This window comes from Columba livia, chromosome Z (assembly GCF_036013475.1).
Source record: "Columba livia isolate bColLiv1 breed racing homer chromosome Z, bColLiv1.pat.W.v2, whole genome shotgun sequence".
Lineage (NCBI taxonomy): Eukaryota > Metazoa > Chordata > Aves > Columbiformes > Columbidae > Columba > Columba livia.
Genome location: NC_088642.1, coordinates 10371019 through 10384023, shown reverse-complemented (window position 1 = coordinate 10384023; position 13005 = coordinate 10371019). Strand labels below are relative to the sequence as shown.

The 13005-nt window shown below is 42.0% G+C and overlaps 1 protein-coding gene across 7 annotated transcripts in view; it reads right to left on the bottom strand.

The window, feature by feature from the left end:
* LOC102097415 (protein unc-13 homolog B) overlaps positions 1–13005 on the bottom strand; it is a 222988-nt gene that overhangs the window by 158231 nt on the left and 51752 nt on the right. The window contains exon 1 of one of the 7 annotated variants that reach the window (XM_065047138.1): positions 5192–5223. The exons of 5 other annotated variants lie outside the window; for them this stretch is intronic. The gene's annotated coding sequence lies outside the window, so the exon portion shown is untranslated. Of the gene's footprint in view, positions 1–5191; positions 5224–13005 lie in introns of those variants that run through there. One more of the 7 variants, XM_065047139.1, reaches the window with a different exon arrangement.

The following is a 13005-nucleotide window of genomic DNA, read 5'->3' as shown; positions in this document are numbered from 1 at the left end:
TGTTTTCATGCCAGATCCTTAAAAAAGATTAATTTAATTGCTGAAATTAACAGGAGACGTAATGCAGCATCAGGGAACACCTTTTTCTCCCTCTGGTGCTTCCCATGCCTCCAATTCAACTTCCATCTTTTTTTAGTCCAAGGTAGAGTTTGTTCTTAGTGATCTCTTCAGTTCCTTCCCATCTGAGTAAGTTTATTTCAGTGCCCTGAAGTGGACTGAAGAGCAGAAAACAAGCCCAGCAGAAAACACGTCTGCAAAATACAAAGCACTTGAGAAAGCCCAGCTCTACTCTCTTAAGTACAATCAACTCAATTTGATTGTCCACACTGAAAAGAGTTAAGTCTCCTGTTTTTCGTACTCTAAATGCTGCACAGTTCTTGTCAGTCTCTAGTCAATTGAATAGAAACGAATAACAATCATATACCGCTTTATTCAGCCTTATTAAAAGCACAATGTCCTTCAATTTTATTACAGTTCAGTGTTTAGGAGAGGCACTCAAGATGTGCTACACAGAGATGACTGGATATGCCAAAGTACCAAACCTCTCTGAGAAGCACCAAACTTCCAGTCTGTGGAGCAAGGGCTGATTTATTTGTACATCATAAGGCACACGTCATCCTCAGAAGGATAACGAGCTATTACTCAGCCGAACAATGTCATTGCTGAACACTTGAGCCATTACCGTCTAATGCACAAAAATTATTTTTATTGGGACAGAGATACTGTTCCAAAGAGCTTTCTAATGCCTCACTGTGCTGCTCTACTAATTTCTCATTCCCATCAGATGTAATTCTTTTTTAATGTAAAGCCTACATAACTCTGGTATGATGCAAAGCTCTTCCAGCTGTAAGTGCATAATCATCATAAGCACTTGTAGGGGCTTAAGGCAGCCCAACTGAGTTAAAGGGTTGGGATCTGGTAAAAAAACACCAAGCCAACAGCTTTAGGAGTAAACAACTTCTCTCACCACAATGGTATAATAAAAAACACAAATCAGTGCTATAATTATCTGAGTCAGAACAATAGCAAATCCACTAACTCACTAATACTTGGCTAAAGTTACTATAAGGGCTTGCAAAGACTTACACTGACACGGGTTTTCGTGGTCAGCGACTCTGCCCAGCTGAGGGCTCCGAGATTTCCAGACTCCCTGACCTGGATTTGTCAACCAGTCATTGCATCTCACCTCTGCACTGCCAAACCACGATTTCCCACGTGAACCACAGCATCTCTAACTGACATCTAAAACAGATGATTAGCTTAGTCGTTAATCCAAAGTAAACAGCGTATATGCTTAAAAAAGGGGGCACCAGAATTCCTCCCAGTTGTCACTGGCGTTTAGCACAAGGAAGTCTCTTAGAGGTCACAACACAAAATGTGTCCCCAATGACACGTTTAAAGGATGCAAAGCTCCAGCTCAAACGCCAATGAGGCAGGAACATAGTGTTTCTCTGATGTATGTGCCATGCACCCAGAGCACCCCATAGATGTTAATACCAGGCAGAAATCCTCAACTGACTCATAAAGTAAGGGCCACCTCCAGAAACTCTTATTCATGCTGAATTGCACCTGCCCTATGAGCAATCTCGCTTAAACAGAAGTGTTCACAAATTAAGACATTGCTCAATCTGATGAAAAGCACCAAAACTTGGCTTATATGTGGCTTATAGCACAAATCACCTTTGCAAGAGAGTATACCATGAAATGCCTGCACATGATGACGACCCCACTCACTACTTTGACACCTAAATTTTATTTAAGCAAGAGACTGACAAGGACTTACAGAAGCAGCTTTGGGGGTGCAGCACCCCTTCAAAGGGAGGGGTCAGGCATTACAGCCCATGTTTCAGCAAAATATCCCTCAACACACATGGTGTGATAAATTCAAGCACTATCTTCTTCAAACAGATGACACACCAAGTCTTCCATAAGGAAAGCTGTAGCTTAGCCTCAGTCTCTGAAGATCAATTAATTAATAACACGATACATAACAATACACATAAAAAGACAGTAATTGTTTTACCCCAGCTTAAAAAATTTCACATGTAGCAAAGAGGTCCCAAGGGATGAACACAGTGTCTTTGTTGCTGGACCCACTGTGTAAAAAGTGGGGGGTAAGGCTGAAGGAAAGGGCAAAAGCATGCTGTTCATGTTTAATCATTGAATATTCATGCATATAGGCAGCATAAGAAGCAAACCTATTGGACAGTCACATCACACAGTAGGATTTCACAAAGAGTGGGGAAAATCAAGAAAGGAGATAGCTTCTCTGAAACAAAGTGCCTCCTTGCAGCCCTGTTAGTCCTCTGCACTCCTGCCTCCAGAAGTTATTACACAACTGCTGCGGGACTGAACACATACATTTTTTAATATACTGACCTGAAAACCACTTTGCACAGTCCTGTCACACCAGCTCTACTAGTCACATTTAACCTCTGGCAACTTTATTTACATCAAGCTTCGCAACAGGAAGGAAAGCTAACAGCAAAATTATCACAGGCAGGTGGATGAATGCACTTTCAGAGGTGGTTTTGTTGTTTCAAGGTCCCGATGCACAGCAGGAGCTCTTCTCAAAAGGCCACATTCAGTTGCAATTGTCTCCTGCTTTTCTAGCAGTGATGTTTCATCAGCCACTGGGAGATGGGGTTCGGTCCCAAGCTTAATTATTCTCCAAAAACTTGGACAAACGCAGTAAAGTGCAGCACATTTGGGCACTGGAGAAGAAGGTTCATATAAGGTGTAACCCAAAATCCCCACTATTTCTCCAAAATAAGCCACTGAGCTTTACACAGCTTTTTTCTATTTTTATAACGTTAGAAGAGAATAAAGTGTACTAACTGAAGGAATGACTTCCAGTCCAAAACCAGAAGAGATCTCTGCCAGCTCCACACCAGGGCCTTTGCAACTTGCCTTCCTCACCCTTCATCCATTGAAACTGCTCGTCACAATAGCTGCCAACAACTTCTTTCCTTAAGTCTCAGATCCCAGTTCTCCATTGTCTACTGAACTATTGGTCACTTCAGACAATCATGTACACTTTTGGAAATCTTGTAATCAAAATGCACGTTTAAAGAGAACTACTGAAGTAACAAGGGACACAAAGGCATTTTTTGAGGATCTTCTATAGCTCTCCATGCTAAAAATTCACAGGTTTTGAGAAACGTTTTAAGTGCAACTTTGCAGGTCATTAGTCCATCCTATTGCACTCACCACCTAAAAATACATTAGAAATTTGCATAAATTTAAGACAGCAAATTAGCAATATGCAGTCTTCAATTCAAGAGCTTTCATAATCTTGTTTTTACCACATGAAAATACTTCCTGCTGGTGAAACTCAACAGGCAAGAAGTAGACTGACAGTCTGAAGTGCAAAGACTGCCTTGAACACCTTCAAGTCTTTCTCTTTCCTAAAATAAAGCCAGGTCGCAAGATGTCCCTTTTCTAAAGCACCCTCTGCCCAGCTAGCAAGGCTCTGGGCTATAGCACCCTTCTTGCAAAAAACTCTCACCAGGAAAAAGTCTTCCAGCTACTAACATGCTGTTTGTGCTGCTTTCTTCTCAGTTGCTCTTACAAGTTTACAATTAGAAGTACTTTTTCATTACATCATTAAGCTAATGGAGTTCACTTGGAAACCTCATCAATACTGGCCCAAGCCTGCCTGTAAGGATGGCAATGTGATTTCTAAGAGAACTGCATGGGAAGGATGGAGTAGAGGGAGGGAAGGAGCTGCATGAACACAAGTACTTTTTACAACAAAAACCACCACACAACAACAGGAGAAACACCATTTGTACAACCCTCCTAAACCTCTGACTGACCAATGCCTAAAGCACCCCACTTCCCAAAACCACACAGAACTGGGGAGTAGAAGAAAGCTATTTAGGACACTAATCTTTGTTCTAGCAGTATACAACAGTTCAATTAATCCCCAGTTATCCTATCACACCTCTGAGAACAACCCCAAACCACTCAGACATCCAACACTGACAGCGTGAGGAAGCTGGTCAGCTGGGCCCAGAGAACTTATGGTTTGATCAAAAACTGGAGAACGAGGAGGACAAAACATGTTGTGGGAGAAGAAACGGGGAAGTCAACGATGGAAGTCTCCTAAAATGCAGAACAGGTCCACATGTGAAATGCACTGTAACGTTAGCTGGACATTAGTCTTGAGTGACTTGGCTGCAGTTAAGCACCCTCTCCAAACTGCATTATGTTAAAATTAGAAAAGCAGCAGGCAGAATCTCCTCCCTGCTGGCAGGGGCCACAGTGATCTTTCTTTGCCTGTTTCTCTCAGCAACACCCTCGCCCTTGGTTTTGACACATGGAACAGACACCTTCGTTTTATGACTGATGGTCAACCTTTGCAGGTTCTATGGGCAGCAGAAGTCAAGCAACTCACTTTGAGCAGAAGCCTTTTCTGTAGGAACCTGTAGGACTTCCAGAAAGTGAAGATGCTTCACGCATATTTTCTGTAACAATGAACAAAAACCTTGCAGCCTCTGCAGAAGTTATCACACAGTCTTCACATTAGCTCTACAGATCACAGATGGCTGCAGCACCTGAATTTCATCTTTCCAAGGCTGGTAAGCACTAGTTAAAGCAAAGCCCTTGACACTTTTGCCATGATACTGTCTCACTGATCTTGAATACATTACAATGTACACATACACAATGAATACATTACAATGTACAGTGAACATTACAATACTTACAACCTTTCTGTCACACTGGTGACCACCAGCCATTTCTGCTTTTGGATTTGCTCCTATTTGCACTATTTGGAATTTCTGTGATCACTTGCAGAGTATTTTTGCTTCTTAGTGTAACGATTACTACAGATTCCCTCATGTTTTACAGTTACTCGAAACACTGATTTGGGCTTATGGGTGTGAAGACCAACACAAAAGTTGTATACGAGCAGAAAACAAGAATCACCTTTACAGAAATACTGCCATCTTACCCTCAAATTGCAGTAGAAGGCACAAGCAACTCATGTAAAACATGGCCAAAACAAAGTTCACAGTGAACAAATGAACAGCCATCCACCCACAAAAACATAAAGACTCAAAGTAAAAGAAAAGACAATGGAACGAATATTCTATATGCATGAATATTTTCACTTTCCTCATACTCGACCATGCTGCACCACTACAGGATCAGAAAACTTGCAAGAAGTCAAACTGTTACGTACTCTGCTGCTCTCCCCATCCGAAATAACTCCAGTTGCCTGCATGTAACACAAATGGCAGCAAAGAATAGGAATGGAAAAAGAAAGCTTAGAAAAACAAACCACAAGCATACTTTTAGTGTATTTAAAATGCCTTATATATTGCGAGCTTCAAAATGTAAGAGATTTTTTTTAATTACAATATCAATTCTATTTAGGAGCTTACTCTGCACTGTGCAGTTTGTTTATAAGACCTTCTGAAGATGAAGATCACTATAAACTCTAGGAATTAGTAAGCAATTATGCATTTATTAACAAAAGTAGACAAAATACTTACCAACACACTACTTAGCAAGGGCAGTTAAACACTTATTTCCTAGTCCACCTGTTATGAGGATAACAGACAGAACATCCCAGAAACGAGAGTCCAGTTAAGAGCAGTATGTGATTCTAGGCTAAACTCTGCAAGTCAAGCACCAGAAGTTTCTTGCTTCCATTTCCATCCCCTTTCCAGAAGAAGGTAACTCAGTGGTGGAAGCACCACACCAGTAATAAGTGTGAAAAGCTAACTACATGCATGTAAACCAGGAGTAAGTAAAAGTACTTCCTTAGCTCAATATACACGCTGGTATAAAAACTTAAGAGCTCCCACAGCATCCTAAGGATGCAAAGGGTCATAAGTTAATTCTACTAACAGTAAGTAAATCTCTCCATGTTAAAATTAAAGGTGACAACAAATTCACTCTGAAGCTAAAGTGTAAGTGGGTAAGACAGACAAGTTATTACTTATCAATACCCATGTTGTCACGCCAAGGTCATACTCAGCACAACAGAGGCAACAAACTATGACACACAACCCTCAAAGCACCCTGGAAGCACACACACAAGTTGCGGGGCCAAGAAAAGCTTCAGAACCAGCATTTCTAGACGATGGTGTGTAAAAAGCACTTTAAAAAGTGACATTTACAGGAGTGTTGATGCGTAGGTGCAGCAGGCAATAAACAAAATCCTTCAGATGCATGCACAGAACAAGCGAGAGCTTTCTGTCCTGGCTACCAGCCTCACCTCCGCTACCAGGCAGGTGTACACTCTCAGGAAGGCATGGGACAAATCCCTTCCCCTGCCCTCATTTAAGAAGTTAGAATGGGATAGTTCTTGCTTTTAGCCAAAATTGCAGAAAATAGTTCTTAAAAAAATCTTTATTCTAAAAAATCACCCCAAGACTAGCTAAGCAATAACTGGTTCTGGTGAGTAACTCGGCTTCCCAAGGCAAAGGTCCCTATGCACACGTACTACAGATGGGCTCTGGTGACATTTCAGTTCTATGGGGAACAAAAAGGTGAACAGGAAGGAAAAAAATGCAGAAACGAAGACTATCCTAAGAAAAAACAAACAAAAAAAAAAAATAGAGGAAGCCATAGTGTAATCCTCTCTCATCTGGGAACTAACGGTGCACCAAAGGTTCAACCAGGTTGTTCCTTCCTCCTCACGAAGAAATGCAGTTCCTCAGATACATCCAGGCACTTGCAGGGCTCCTGGGCTCCAGGCTCACACACACGTGTGGTGCTTTGCACAGACACAGCCAAAGCCTGAATTCAAGCAGCATTTCTGCTTCCTGGCAGAGGTTCAAAGGTAGGTCTTTCCTTCCAGCTTCTACAAAAGTAGTTAGGGGGTTAAAAAAAAAAAAAGCAATGGGTGTTTTGCATTGGTCATTAAATGAAGCAGCTCCGACCAAGTATGTGCGCTGAATAAATTCAATGACATTTTTAACTGAGTTGATTTAGAAAGAACCATATATTAAACTGTTATAATGCTGAATACTTGCAGCTTCCACAGAGTGTAAAAGGGTTATTCTCTTCCTGTCTACAGAAATAACAAATAGAAACTTTTTCCTTATCTACACAACAAGTGAGAAAAACTGAACTCCATAGAGCCGAGCACCAGCAGAGTACAGTCTGAGACAGCACAAATCCTGCCTCTCTGGTCCACAGCAGCAAGTGTGACAAGCCACTGCTCGGACAAAGCACCTGAGCCAGCCGTGCTGGCAAGATGAGGATGTACCCAGATACCTCAGAAGCCACCAGGACCCACCGCATGGCATTTACATGACCCTGACCACAGGGCTATCATCTCAGGCTTGTTTTTCATGACAATGAAAATCCACTGATTGCCTGAAGATCAGCTTTGACAGAGGTCTGAGTCTTCTCCAGGGGAAAAGGAGAGGAGAAAGAGGAATATGCAACCAAGCTGGTACATAAAACAGAAGTAAAACACACGCAGCAAAGAGAGATGAGAAAGGGAGACAAGCAGAAGAAAGGGTTTGAAAACATGAGGCAAGGAGAGCAGGAGCATCAGAGAGGGACATGGAGAGAGGGCTCAGGAAAAAGAGCAAGAAGTTGACAGAACTCTGCACTGACATTTAATACGCTGCAATAAATAGATCATGTTAAAGAGAGACTATTTCCTATTAATGTTTACGTCAAACAATAGCTTATGTCTGTCTCATTCCTGGAAATCTCAAGCCACTAACACACGGGATAGCAACCCCAGCAACTCCTTCCATCACACGGTTCCTATCTCATGTGAACAGCAAGAGGCAAAAGAAGCCAACATTCAGGCATTTGCAGCCTGGATTACTGTTAAAGAAGCAGAAAATCTCTGCAGTGGCACAACATTATTGCATTCAGACTACCCACTGGTTAATCTCATTTCATTGTTCACAAATGAATGCACCGGTAACATCCCAAAGCAACTGGAAAAGAAGCATTGGAAGATACTATAAATTTCCAAAACCAGTATACAGATCAGAACAACTGCAGAGGAAATGAGACTTACCTGTCCTGCACCCTTCTCCAAAGACAAAGTTCCCAGACAGGCAGGCTCTGCACAAACCACTGTAATTTGCACATAGGCAACGAGCGGCTCCTCAAGAGAAAACAGAAAGCCTGATCCCTGAAACCTGCTCAGACTGTTCCTAGCCCTTTTTTCCTTGACAGAAAATGGTCCCATGGCTGCCACAACACGACTCTCATACTGCAACAAGGAGAAAACCAAATGCTAAAAACAAGTCTTGCATATACAAGGTCTGTCTTTGGAGGAGAAACATCACCTCCCATCGAGTCCTCAAACTGAGGCAGCTACTGACCCGTCTGCCTTGCTGCTACCAAGCTTCTTAGGAACAGCAGGACAACTCCACTAACTTTCAAAAGCAGAATGGTGACTATTATTTCCATACCTAAGACAAACAGCAGGGCAGAGAGGAGAGAATAGCAGCTGCCTTTAGACATCAGCTCCTTACCCTCCAAGTTTTCTCACACTAACAATCTGGGTCTTGGCTAACGAGGGCTACAATTAGAGACTGACTGGGAAGACAAGGCTGCAGGAGCAAACAGAGAGAGATGCAACAACAGAGAGTAAGGGATTTTCAGCCAGAATCTCAAAACTCCGCTTTTGTTTGTTTTCACTAACACCCACTACACTTCAGCATCTAACATTTTGGATAAAAGATGTATTTATTAAAGATTCAACACATATGCTGTTTCATTTAGGATTCAGGAGCTAACAGTATATATCTCAGTCCTTCAGCATAATCACAGAAGACCTGGGCTGACAGTCTTGATATCCTGAAGGTTAATGAAAACAGAATTTCTTTTTAGCCTTTTCAAGTTGTTTTTCTGCTTCATGAAAATAACATGCATAACCTCAACTTGTTAAGAGAAGTTCCCTTCCAAATCACCTTTGGGAACAAAGTGAAGCCTGTACGAACTTGAAAACACCAAAAGCCCAGGCAGACAGAAAATGGAAAGTGTAATTCTGAAAAAGACAACAACAACATCATACATTAACACTGTAATGGATGATACAGGCAAGTCAGACTAGTTACTCCATGTGCTTTTAAAACACCAACAGTGTGTGTCTCGGTTATCACATTATTTTGTATTCATAAGTTTCAGTACTGAAAAAACGAGGTTTCATATAAACCTCCAATTAAGGACTAAGCGATGCCAGCAGCCTGGTGCCTTGGAAGCTACAACATTCTTGTCGTTAACACATTTTATAAAGCACATCTAAGTTCCCACAGTTAGCTGAACACAACATATGCTTGTTCTGTGTCTCAATTATGCAACTATTCAAGGAGGAACTCCTCCTCCCCACTTCACACTGTCAAGCCTGGATCAGCAGGGACACTGCAGAAAAGCAGAATATTCCAAGTCTAATTTGATTGCCTGCGTGCCATTTTGTTTCATTTCTGTTTACAAGTCTTTGAGAATAGCTGGGACCTATCCCCATCAGAACGCTATTGTTTACTGCTGTCCACTGCTGACAGTCATGCTGATAAATTATTTAATACTCCTGCTATATCTCATGCTAAGCAAAGACAGAGAGCATCTAAACAAGTTCATAAAAAAGTAAACTGAGGTCAGGAAATTACACTATATTTTGTGCTCACGAGGTAGTTTATAGAATACAAATAGAGCTGGGAAGGCCCTGGTCAGTTCTTCCTTCGAAGTTTAATAAATCTCCTTTTCCCCTGGCTAAGACCCCCACCACAATGTCCACAGATCTCAGATTCCATTAAAATGTACATTCTTCCAGCACTCAATGCACTTCCCAAAATTAAACATGGTATTTTAGCGGAATAAGTTTCCAAAACAGAAAACAAGCATTGAATAGCTTTTTAGAACAAAGCCAAGTTTTCGGTAAGCAGGATGACCAAGAGGGTTTCATAGCAAGTACCATTTCCAGCTCAGCTTTGGAACATCACAGACAAGGGCAAAGACCTGTGCACAAAAGGAGATGAGAAAGCACAAGCTAAAAGGAGCTGACAGGCAGTAGAATACAACAGAGGGGTACTCTGCTTGCTCCCTGTTCCCTCTTTTTCACCACAATTTACTCCACACTCACTCAGCTTATGATGAAACGTCAGAGTATTTTATTTCACTAAATCAAATGACCCTTCTGGCCACCGCTACTATGGCTAAACAACGCCAGACTGACAGCTGGCAATCTAAGCAACACTTGGATCATCATCAAATAATTGAAAGTATCCACTATGTTTCTACAAGCTTGTGCGACTCACTAATAACCACAGTAAAAAAGAGCTGGGCTGACTGCCACTTGATTTGATCTACAATGGAAGAACTTCAACATCTATCACTGCGCTAATCCCCAGCACAACTGTCCCATCCTACAAACTTCTGGGCTACCAAATCACACAGATTATTTGGCTATGAGATATAAACACAGCAACCAACAAATGTTGCATATACTCCTCATAATATACAATTTAGCACTACACTAGTGGATCACTGCTATATTCCTGAAGAGGAATATAATGTTGTACAGCAGCTGAGATTAAAGATTTGGTGACTTTTCTTCTTCTGATTTTCAATTCTGGACTTTCAGTACAAGCCTCGTTGCTCAAGGACACGTATTTATGGTCTGTGTATAAAGTTCGGCAATATTTTTTCCAGTTTAAAACATTTGATTTTTAAAAAGTTCATATTCCATTGTGGTAACAAAATGCAAGTTATTGCTATGACATTAAAGGATAACTAATAAAGTTTCAGAGCCCTTAAGAAATCCCCACCAGAAAAGAAAAAAGATACATTCATTAAGCACAGTAAACAAACCATGAAATTTAGAGTCATCAACCAAGCATTTACTTATTTTGATCACTGCTTATAGAGAAACATGTCAGTATTAGCAGTGTTCAGCATCTCAGGAAGAGCTTTATGTTTGGGGCTTATTGAAAAGTCAAAGCTTTATTTCTCTGTCAACACCTTTCAGAATACAGCACATACTCTAGGAAAACAACAACTAACAAAACACACTCTCCTCTCAAGTTCAGCAGTAAGCCAGATTTTGTTAATGTAAAATCTTCTAATAGAGCTAGTGTTTTTAACTTCTAAAAGAAGCTAGCACTTCTAAGTTCTAAAAGTACTCTGCTGAGTACTTTTTCTTAGGCGTATCTGGTACTGAAGTAGCAGTTTTATTCCAAAAATGCAGGCAGACATAGAGCAAGACCTTGAATCTGTGTTCCTCCGAGCAGACCTGCAGTGCCCTCATCCAACCCAGCCAGTGAGCACTGCAGAGCCACAAAAAACACATCTCCCAGATGGGGTTTATCCTAAACAAAGAGGAACAGGGGCTACCAGTCACCCATAAACAGAGAGCCCAAGGAACTTGCTTTCCCAGCCTGTCAGCAAACTACCACAAAACAGCTCGCACAATGGTTTCACTTGTACAGACAGGAGTAGATTTTCCTCTGCCTAGCTTAATTTAAAAAAATTTAAAAAAAGTCATTAATGTGTCCTGTTTTCAACTACGCTTACACTAAACATTCTTTGAGCACTGTTGTAGGGCTTGCTGTTCACACTATGGCCAGTAGTTTTATTACAGCACAGCTTTCCAATGACTGCCGCAGGATCTTTAGTGTCACCTGCCCTTGAGAAGCATGAAATAACCACTGACCTCGTCCTTACTCTTCCCAAACCGGCCTGGTCTAGAGATGTCGTAGGTAGCTGCTGACCTCTGTTGTTTCTAAGTGCAGAAGCAGGCTGGTCACCAGAAAGAAACAAAACAAAACAACCGCAAACAAAACAAACACAAAACCCACCAGCAAGAACCTAGATGTACAAAGAATCTAGATATAGAGCAATACATCTCCACAACAAGGAGGGCAGTATCACCTCCCAGCAATCGCAGGTGACTATGCTGCTGGCCACTGCACTGTTACAGATCATACATCTCTAGGAACTAGTAAGATGGCCAAGTTGTGACCTGCTAGGAGCGTTTTGATGCTGCCTGGCTTTGAGAGTCTGGCATAGTAGATCATTTTTTTTTTTTTTACATATCGCTACTAAAAGGAGAGGAAAAAAAAGTAGTCTTAATATGATGCCATTTCAGTACATTTGCTCCCATAGTTCACCCAGTTGAACACTGGAGCAAGGCAGCCAACAACTTTGACTAGAATAAACCACAGAGTTCAACAATGGCAAAAGGTGGCATGCCCAAATGAGTGCACATATAACTCTGGATGGTTATGACTTCATTCCATTAAAACAGAATCATAGAATAATTTAATTTGAAGACAGCCTCAGGACCATCGAGTCCAGCAATAACCTAAGCTAACTCTGGCACTAAACCACGTCCCTAAGAACCTCGTCTAAGCGCCTTTCAAGCACCTCCAGGGATGGCGACTCCACCACTTCCCTGGGCAGCCTGTTCCAATGCCTGACAACCCTTTCTGTGAAGAATTTTTTCTTAATATCCAATCCAAACCTCCCCTGACACAACCTGAGGCCATTTCCTCTTGTCCTATCACTTGCTGCTTGGGAGAAGAGACCAACACCCTCCATGCTACACCCTCCTTTCAGGTAGTTGCAGACAGTGATAAGGTCTCCCCTCAGCCTCCTTTTCTCCAGGATGAACAGCCCCAGTTCCCTCAGCTGCTCCTCACCACACTTGTGCTCCAGACCCCTCACCAGCTTCCTCGCCCTGCTCCACGATCTTCTAGTATTTCAATATCCTTCTTATGATGAGGGGCCCCACACTAACACAGGATTCAAGGTGAGGCCTCTCCAGTGCCCAGTACAGGGGCTGCAATGCAAATCCTGCCAACCAAGCTCTGTAAACAAGAGCTTTACCCAGCTGCCTTGGACCCACAGCCTGCCCAGATCTGTACCCTCAGTGCCACCGCTTCTGCTGGAACCGCAACAACAGTGCTGTGCAATCCTGGCAGCAGGGTTTAACAGCCCCAACCCAATAGCACATTAATGGCAGCATAAAGATACTGTTATAATATCCACAGTGCAGCGCCCTAAACGCAAAACCGG